Source organism: Acromyrmex echinatior, chromosome 12 (assembly GCF_024713525.1).
Source record: "Acromyrmex echinatior isolate Ae372 chromosome 12, ASM2471352v2, whole genome shotgun sequence".
Taxonomy (NCBI): Eukaryota; Metazoa; Arthropoda; class Insecta; order Hymenoptera; family Formicidae; genus Acromyrmex; species Acromyrmex echinatior.
In genome coordinates, this window is record NC_141863.1 from 10,392,067 (window position 1) to 10,402,739 (window position 10,673).

Genomic DNA, 10,673 nt, shown 5'->3' on the forward strand with positions numbered 1-10,673 from the left:
TCATAAGTTACGAGCGTTAAGACATGGACCGAGTAAAAGAATATATACGCCGAAAATCAATCGAGCGAAAGGGATACTGTCCGTTGTCGCCAAGTCCGCCAAGTCCACCGCCATCGAAGGAAAAAGCGAGATATTGGGAATGTCCTGGAGAAAAGGCGTCAAAGTCGTCAATGTACTCATCACCAATGTCATCGATATCATCGAAATATAAATCATAAAGTATAAGCATTGATAAACTCGCGAACAAAAAAATATGTAGACAGACACGATAAAACGTGTTGCGACATGTTCGCAATTCTTAAAAAAAGAGGGGAGTTATTCCCTCTTCGATTCCAGAAGTTTTATATACATCGCAATTTACGCGGGTGCAATTAGTCTTGCGATACTCGCTTGTACGAACGGTTAAAAAAAAATGTACTTCGCTGAAAACAGCAACGCATCATACGAAACGAAGAAGGAGTGCAGTAATATGTAAGTTTTAACATTCTATACACAAAAGAAATGTTTTTAACATTATGTATGTACACAGCATGGAGCATCGCAAGGTGCGTTTATTGGGCAGACGTTACGATCTGACGACTACGAGCTACAAATTTTTGGAAATTGGAATCAAGGTTGGTCCACCGAGTTACATGGAGATCGCCCTGGGAGATCATCGCGAACATAAACTGCTGCTATCTCTCGAAACGTGAAAGGGCCTCTACGAGCAGCGATGGAATATTTACAAGATGCTGCGAAACGAATACAAGGACAATTTTATTAGCGTTGGATCGCTAATTGTCAGCGTTTGCATGCTGAACGATGCTACGCTCGTACATCTCAATTCTTTGTCCGTACGCATGATGATGACCGAAACGACGCTATGACGTATGTTTGAGTTTGACGGATGTATCGTCGATGGAACGTTAAAACGATTAACCCGACTCGTCGATATGGTTGATGCCAAGTATACGCGATTCTCCAACATCGCGTCCAAAAACGTTATACGCGATAGTGATATCTTTAAAAAACATCAGCTCGTTGATTGCGAGCTATTGGTTTTAGTTTTTTAATAACAAAAAAGAAACGACGTAATAAAACGATGTGAATAAAATACAATTTTTTTCTGTTCATATCATTATGTATGTATTTTCTTTACTTTCCATCCGTCCATCCATCCATCCATCCATTCATACTATATCTCAACGTGCTATAGCGATAACTTTTCGTAACGGCACTTATGATCTAAAGTGTTTTATATACAATTGCCTCCCTATAGATCCTAGGCAGGTTCGCTTCTCAACGGCAAAGATCGATTCTCAACGTCAGTCTTTGTTCTGCTTTGTCCGCGCGCAAGACGTGTTAAACGTGAGTGATATTTTTTTTCCCCAACGTGCAACAATATTCTATCATTTAACGTTAATGGTAGAATATTATTGCACATTTTCTGTGATTAAGTGAAGTGATAATTTTTTTTTTACTGTGCAGCTATAACATGCAAAAAGAACAAAAAGTTGAGGAGACTGCCTCCTCCTTCTCTTCCCCTTTCTTAGAGGAGATTCAGAGTAATATCATAGTTGATCTCACTCAATTACATGTAGATCAATTAGGATTATTCCAGGTGTTTGAACGCAATTCTATTAATGCGCACATGCTTGAGATCATTCACCTCATTGACAATCTCGATGAGGCTGTGGAGGAAGAGAAAATGGAAAAGGAAACGGAAAAGGAAGTGGAAGAGGAAGTGGAAGAGGAAGTGGAAGAAGAAGTGGAAGAGGAAGTGGAAGAAGAAGAAACTGAAGAGGAGAACGTCTCCTCCTCTTTCTCAGAGGAGATTCAGAGTAATATCATAGTTGATCTCACTCAATTACATGTAGATCAATTAAGACTGTTCCATCGCCTCATCGAGATTGCCGATGAGATGGACGATCCCACTCATGTGAGCATTAATAGAATTGCTTTCAACCACTTCATCGACAATTTCGATGAGTCTGTGGAGGAAGAGGAATAAGAATTCAGCGGAAGATGAGGAGGAGAAGGAGGAGGAGGAGGAGGAGGAGGAAGAGGAGGAAGAGGAGGAGGAGGAGGAAGAGGATGAGGAGGAGGAGGAGGACGGAGAGAGAGAGGGTGTGGAGAAGGTAAGAATATTTTTTTTTATTATATATTTTTTTCTTTCTTTTTTTTCTTTAATATTTCTTGTTCATTATAATACTGCCACGCATTTAGGGAGTGGACTCCGCGATGGCTGTCTGAAACGCGTTTTTTGGGATAGACGCAGAATCTGCGGTGGCTGTTGTTACGCTGGCGTCTGTGACGGGGTGTGGGGTGACGACGATGGCGCCGACGCTAGCGCTGACGCCTGCGGCAGGGTGTGGGTATCATATCGGTAAACACCGATAGCGCTGGGACTCATCATATCAGTAAACATCGATAGCGCTGGTACTTCCCGCGCCTACTAGTACTCCCTGCACCTTCTCCTCCGCGCCTTCTCCCCCGCGCCTTCTCCCCCGCGCCTACGAGTATCCCCCGCGTTGCGCGCCCCCCTCAGAGGACCTGAGTTAGAACCACCACTATTATACTACTCATCGCTACCGTCGGCCAATCAGGCTTCGTGAGGTCTCGCTTCTGAAAAACAGCGCGGCCCGTGCGTCTTCCGCCGGAGCCAGCCGAAATCGCTTGCGTTGTGGCATGAGCCGTGGACAGATTGTAAGAGGACGCAGGATCTATCACGAGCTACCGATAGTAAAGTGAGCTGAGTGGGATACCGCAAGGAGCCGAGAGGAGTTATCGAAGGACGAGAAGGAGGAATCACTGATGAGACAATCGTAGAAATTCTGTAAAGTTGCCGATTCCTGACAACGTGATCTCGAGCGAATAGCACATGCCGAAAGGCTGAGGCCCTCTCACCACAGCGAAGTCGCCGCGTCTTAGTGTAATTGTATATTAACTCGCCATCTTACATTGTACGCTGCCGTTTAAGTCGCATTTCATGTAGAGTAGAGAAAATCATTGTACGAAATATATGCTTACAAATCTAAAGCCATACTACAATTATAACTAACAAGATAAATAAAACATTTATCTATTTTCGAATTAGGAAAACATTAAATAAAACATAAATGGAACTTTTAGTCATTGTAAAAAATATTCTTATATTACATCATATTTTTATCTCATATTTGTAAGAATTTTCTAAATTTTAAATATCATCATACTTTTGTAACTTGTGAATAACATCAAATTTAATAGGTTTTAATACATTAAATTTGCATATTGTTTCCATGAATACAAAAGCAAACTGGAAATTTTTAATTCCCTATCAATATACAGTATACAATGGCGATACTGAATTTAATTTTACTGCTAAAACATAAAAAATTTTATTATTATTTAATTTGCCATGTTTGTGTAAATGTTTAAAGACCGCGCACAAAAGGTAATATGAATTGTTTTTAAAATTGTCGATAATTTCGCGGGTTTGAAAAATATAATCGTAATGCAAATTGTTTAAATTTGGTAGTATATATTATTAGGTGTTGGAATTAATTCGTAGCGTTTTACAAGAGATGGCACAAGCAGTACACTATTTCGTTGTTACCTATAGTTCTGTATACATTGTAAACATCTATCATAGGACGTCATTTGCCGTACATAACCTTTCTTGAAATCATAAATAACAATACTGTATAATTCATTGAATATGTCAAAATTTGTGCCAGATAAAGTGTTTTTGCGGGGAGTTTTGCTTCATTACTTTAATATGAACAAAAGTGCAGCTGAAGCTCATCGTATTTTAGTGGATGTGTATAGTGAACATGCTCTGGCTGAGCAAACGTGTAGGAAGTGGTTTGCACGTTTTAAAGCTGGTGATTTCGACTTGGATGACAAGGAGCGACCTGGTCAGCCGAAAAAATTTGAAGATAACGATTTGCAGGCACTGCTCAATGAAAACTCATGTCAAACACTTAAAGAATTATCTACGTCATTGGAAGTTGACTTCTCAACAATAGGAAAACGTCTTAAAAGTTTGGGCATGATCCAGAAGGAAGGACATTGGGTCCCATATGAATTGAAACCAAGGAATATTGAGAGACGTTTTCTCACGTGCGAACTGCTGCTTCAACGGCAGAAAAGAAAAGGTTTTTTGCATCGGATTGTTACCGGTGACGAAAAGTGGATCCATTATGACAATCCAAAGCGCAGAAAGTCATGGGTTAAGCCCGGCGAACCATCAACATCAGTGGCAAAGCCCAATATCCATGGCTCAAAGCTCCTGCTCTGTATTTGGTGGGATCAGAAGGGTGTCATATACTACGAACTGCTAAAACCGCATGAAACCGTTACTGGAGATCTCTACCGACGGCAACTGATGCGCTTGAGCCGTGCATTGAAGCAAAAACGGTCGGAATACTTCGAAAGACACGATAAAGTCATCTTGCTGCACGACAATGCTCGCCCACACGTTGCAAAACCGGTAAAAACATACCTGGAAACACTTAAATGGGAAGTGCTACCGCACCCGCCGTATTCTCCTGATATTGCACCTAGCGACTACCACTTGTTTCGATCATTAGCTCATAGCTTGTGCGAGCAGAAGTTCACATCTTACGAAGATTGTACAAAATGGTTCGATTCCTGGATTTCATCTAAAGATGAACAGTTCTTCCGACGCGGTATTCATTCACTGCCCGAAAGATGGTCAAAAGTAGTAGAAAGTGATGGGAAGTACTTTCATTAATGTATTTTTTAATGCTCATGTGAAATAAATAACATTCTTTCATTAAAAAAACGCTACGAATTAATTCCAACACCTAATATATACATATTTGTTTTTAATTTGGGTATCAATCTGTGCAGATAATAATTGCACATTTGTAGATAGTAATTTACAAGTTATTAGTTGTCAACTTACTAGTCAACGAACTGATCCTTAGAATCTTGCTTATTTTTTATTGTGTTTTCCATCCTCTATTTTTTTTCGGTCGTCTAATTCTTTCGCACAGCATTTTATTTTTTGCTTGTAATTTTAAATTTCATTCTTTTAACTTCTTCTTCTTCGGAGTTTCTGCCTTAGTTGAGAAATATGTGCTGGTAGATGTGCTCCTATATACAAAGAAATAATATAACATTACAGAAATATATTACATATATTAAAAAGAAAGATGTAATAAAAGAAATAGATATCAAAACATATATTAAAAAAGATATATTAAGGATTTATTACAAAAGATTAAATAAATCAATCAAAATATATTATGTAATAGTGTTATACAAATATGGAAGTATTTTAGTTTTACATTTATATTTTACTTTGTGTTAAAATGAATTAAGAGAATAATAGCAAAATGGTAATCAAAATGCATTTATGTGATTACTTATCAATAAAAACTTACGGTGTAGCAATCTCAACGTTCATGCATAAGCAACATTGCTTCTAATGATTGGATATTACTAAAATGTACGTGAGATTTTTAATATTCTCTCTTGATAAAAAATAAAATATGTATTCGGCAACATGATATATATTATAATAGATTACAGATATAGATTATGAAAGCTGTCATTATTATTAAAAAAAAAAAGAATATCAAAAGATACATAAAAGTTAAAAAAACCTGTTCGTTTCTTCTTGTTGAATTGTGTTTTTATCTTTCTCTGCAGTTTCTTCTTCCAGTGCTGTCACAGGTGTATTGCTATAAAAATTATAATGTAAAATCATATTTCAATATTAGTAACCGTCTATTATTTTTAAAAAACTCATACATTTTTCAGAGTAGAAAATAATGCTTCATAAAAAATTTATTATTATTTATATATAATAATTAAAACGAACGTGATTTATAAATCAAAACTTACAAAAAGAAGAGCATAAAAACCACAGCACAAGATATTGTTTGTGATATTTAATATATCATTACATTAATAAAACATTTTTTAGACGTTTCGGCCACAATCTGGCTATCTTCAGTAAAATCACAAATATTTTTAAAACGCAGAATTACATACATCTGACATTAAATTCAGCCGTCGTGTAACTATGTATTTATAAATGTGTTCTTTCGTCTTGTGAAGGTACATCATACAACAATGTTGCAGCGCCAATTGTCATATTGCAAATTATGTAGAACAAGAATTTCCAGATTCTAATTTAAAAAATTAACCTATCAAAATTAACATCTTCTAGTCAATTATATGAGAATTAAATCGTTTCTGTTTTACAGAAAAAAATGATGAATTTTAAGCACTTCCTTTACGCAGATGGAAATTCGTCGTGTCATTGTGTATTATTATTTGTCATATCACATATGTTACCTCTATTTATATATACGAGTATGTCAAAAGTTTAGATTGTTCTAGAATTATTTATTAAGTGATAGAGATCTTTCTTTAGAAAAGGCAGATAAACATCGGACAAAACTTCAGTGTCACTTTGCTTATTGATACTTATTTGACTTTTTACGTATATCATTTCAGAAATTCTTCTTTTCAATAATGATTGTTCTGTATCTAAAATTCTAATATTATCCCAATCCAATTCGTGCATCTCATTCAATTGGTGGCGTGAAACCACTGACATCTCAGAGGTGGATCTTCTTATGTTCTTTGATTCGAGTTTTTAATTTCCTTTTTGTTTGGCTAACATAAGAAGACTCACAATTTAAACAATTTATTTTATAGACTACTCTACAAGTCCTCTTTACACAAACAATCTTTTCCAGTTTTAATAAATCTATTCAATTTATTTATAGGTTTGTAAGCAATATTAAAGCCTTGACTATGTGATAATTTTTAAAATTTTTCCGATACTTTACTAAATATGGTATTATAAAAAACTTTTTCTTTAAATTAGAGTTAGAATCGCTTTCATTATTATTACATTCACTATTGTTATCTAAATTCGTTCTATTTTCTAAAGTTTTAATTCTGATTTTTAATTCTGTTGAAAAAATGAATTCAAGAGGATAACTCATTTATTAACAGAGTGTGAACTAAGACAGAAATGTTTTTTTCCTGAAATTTTGGATGGGATAAAAACAATATTCTATCTAATTGCCCAATGATTACACCCCTTTTATGTACTGAGATGTCAGTGGTTTCATGTCACCAATTGAATATCTCAGTCAGGTATATGTAAGTCTGCGTTTTAAGAATATTTGTGATTTTACTGAAGATGGCCAGATTGTGGCCAAAACGTCTAAAAATGATTTATTAATGATATATATTGTATATATACATTTTTACACTTGGTTGTCGTCAGACCCCAGACAGTTCTGAGCTAAAAGAGCTCTTTGCCTCTTCAGGGCCTGTCGCTCCCATTCGGCCCGTTCCGTCTTGCGCATGACGGAAATCCGCGAGGGACGCAACTCCAACACGCAGCGGAGCACATAGCCGTCTTGACAATGGAGCCGTATGTGCCAAGGACATCGAGCCTCAATTGCACAAAAAAATGATGTCTTCTCCGTGGTTCAAGATGGGTAAAACAACAGCGTGTGCATCGCCATATCCGCACGACAATACGCACAAATCGGTGACGCGTTACGTTGTAAAAAGATAGGCCTTAAAGCACATGACCCATTAAAATCTGGGTCATCGCTCATTCTCGTGAGACCACATTTTCTTTCTGATTTTAATACGATCTTTAACATAGAGATTCATTTCTTAATAATACTCTGAAATATCATGAAGTTCTTCGATTACTGTAAGAAGATTTTATTATTCATAGTAATATATCGATACCTAGGCAAGCCAGAACTTTATTGCATTCGTTTTAATACATCAGCTGCTCTGACGCTGTAGGCCGCCGTAATGACGCTTACGGCGGCCTACAACGTCAGAGCAGCCGATGTATTATTTCCGCGCTTACGGCAACCGTTATACAGTACTAGTCGATGTTTTAATGCAGCGTTTATGACAGCGTTTATACGGCGCCGGAGCAACCGATGCTTTATTTATTTATACCACTTATGACAATAAGCTTACAGTCCCTATACAGCGTCAAAGCAGACGATTGTTTCAATATTCTGAAAATAAAATTTAATTATAAACCTCAATAGTTTATTAAGGTTAATGTTGGATCTTGCTGCGTGCAGGATGAATTTGTGATGGCACGACCATGCGATCACCGTTCCAAGCGTTCCCGCGGTATGATTGTTTCGAGGGCACTTAGTCGAGAAAAATGAGAATTTCCCTGCTTTCCAAACTTTATTTAAGACGATATGATTAGACGCCATAAACGATAAGGGTACCGAACAGTTAATGTATCAGAAGAATTCCGTTCTATTCCAAGAAAGTGTCATTATATGTAAAAGTTATTTCCAAACTTACTTAATCTGCTCAAAGAACAACATGTATGCCCCTTGTGCTCCTTTCGGCCATTTCTTCTTGATAACTTGTAAATCATTAGAGTAAAACCATTCCACACTTTTTGTCTGCTCTCAACATATATGTGTAATTTCGATTCATTTCTCCGACCTCATAAAATAGCGCTTATTATCTTGCACTTTTTTTTTATTAATCGTGACAGTATTCGTCGTAAGACGGATAAAGTCACGTCATTCGATTATGGTTTTCTTTTTCAGAACGGTATTTTATCTTACAATTGCCATTTATCGTTCCCATTTCTAAAATTCTAAATCAATCAAAGTTTGCAGAGTGACATTTTTTTTCCTTTTTAACGTCGACTGTATAGGTAATATTAGCAAACAACTCTTTTCCAGCGTAGTTATATTATAATAATTGTATAATACATTTGGCATTTGAACAAGATCTTACGTGCTTCAATTCGAGTTCTAATACATCATTGATTTTGGAATACGTCGATATTAAAGACGTGAAAAATTCCGAAACATCTTGTTGTGTTCGTTCTTCGAAGCGTTCTCCGACAGATCTTTTAACCGCTGGAATATTGCAACATTTATGCTCAGATACGCGCAGATAGCATCAGTCAATGCGTTTTTTACTTTATTTTTCAGTATTTGTTGTCTGATACTTACACAACGAAACACACATTGCAATATTACATTAGCATAACACGAAACATGATCGTCATTGCAGAGGCCGTATATTTTCTATGTATACTTTCTGATTCCTCGCAATCATAATTCTGTCATCAATGATATTAGGTATAGTCCATCGTGTGAATTTTCACAGCCTTTTTTTCGGAATGGATTTGTGATAGCTGAGCTTTGAAAACAGATCTCAGTTGATTATATTCTACAATAGCTCCCGAGTTTGCTTTAACGGATTGCCGGATAAAAATTTATCAAATGTGTAGGTTTTCTAGTGTACTAACTCGTGACAAACCTACATAAGCTTGAACACACTCGTTCCTAGATCCATCATTGCATTTTTACACATAATTTCTTGACTTTTGTGCATAGTTATTCCATAATTAAGAGACAATGGAAATTGTTTCCGATGTACCACCATTTTGTGAAATACTTCGAATTTAATATAATATCTATTTTCGTTATTGTGGTTTCTTTGTTATCCGAAATAACTATTTTAATGGAATTAATACGATTTCCATCAACAGAGCGATTAACTGCAACTACATTGCTTATCGTTCCATTAACAAGTCCAAAGTTACATTAATGTTTCGTCGAATCATCACTTTAGCGCCAATTTTAATCGCTATTACTCTTTCAATGTCAGTTGTTCCGGAACTTTGTCATCTTTGTCTTCCAAAATTTTGTGCACTTTTTTTCTCATTGCTGAAGCTTGAACAGTCGACATCATCTTCTTCTATCAATAGAATTTCATCGCCGTCAATTTTATCGAGTATTGCCGTGTTCAAAACCTTGCACAAATAACACGTGTGTAATAAACATATTGTATCAACTGGTAATTAATTCATATAAGTGCAAAGTTTATTCAATCTTTCGCAATTACTTCCTTTAAAATGGATTTTTCTCGACTGAAGAACATTGATATTAGAATCCGTTACCAAATCTATTCGTATTTTAGAAAGTATATCAAGATATGTGTTGTCGCATTTTTGTCGCATATTAATCAAGAGTTTGTCGTAATCTCCACAAATCAGATCCATCCATGATATCTAAATACTTGTGAATTTCTGATCGAAACATTTTCACGAACGAAGATTGTTCTTTTACAGGGGCAAGCTGCAACAAGTCTTCAAACAAAAGAATATGTTTTCTGCCAAAGAAACCATCATTTGTATTTGTCGTATCAAAGATTTCACATAATCGTGGATTGATAAACATAAATGTCACATTCGAAATCATGGATACTTCATCGATTATAAATAATTCGATAGCTTTTAATTTGTTTCTTAAAGTTTTCAAAACTATGTCTGACATGTGTGTATATTTTACTTTAGATTGGGTAACGGGTAGCTGAAACATTTTATGGGTCGTCAAGCCATTGATATTGAATACCGCGATACCCACGGGCACAGATATGGCAGTCGCTTTTTTTAAATGTATTTTGATCCAATGTTTAATCATTTCAATAAGAAAACTTTTTCCTGTACCACCCTCGCCACTTACGTATAGTCACAAAATCTGATTTTTATTTTGTAAAACTTGACATACTCTATCGAAGACTCTTTTCTGGTCTTCGTTTAATCGTGACATCATTTGCGATAAATCAATCGGGGCGTTAATCTTATCAAAATCTATCAGATTTTTCATCGCGTCGTCAGTTTCTATCGGATTGCAATTCACTATCAT

General features: G+C 35.9%; 1 long non-coding RNA gene across 1 annotated transcript; it reads right to left on the reverse strand.

The window, feature by feature from the left end:
- Nucleotides 1-4,984: 4,984 nt before the first annotated feature.
- On the reverse strand, nucleotides 4,985-7,194 carry LOC105145161 (uncharacterized). The gene is made up of 2 exons (XR_846046.2): nucleotides 5,595-7,194; nucleotides 4,985-5,082 (listed from the first exon to the last, which is right to left on the reverse strand). It is a non-coding gene; the product is annotated as an uncharacterized LOC105145161 (long non-coding RNA).
- Nucleotides 7,195-10,673: the final 3,479 nt, after the last annotated feature.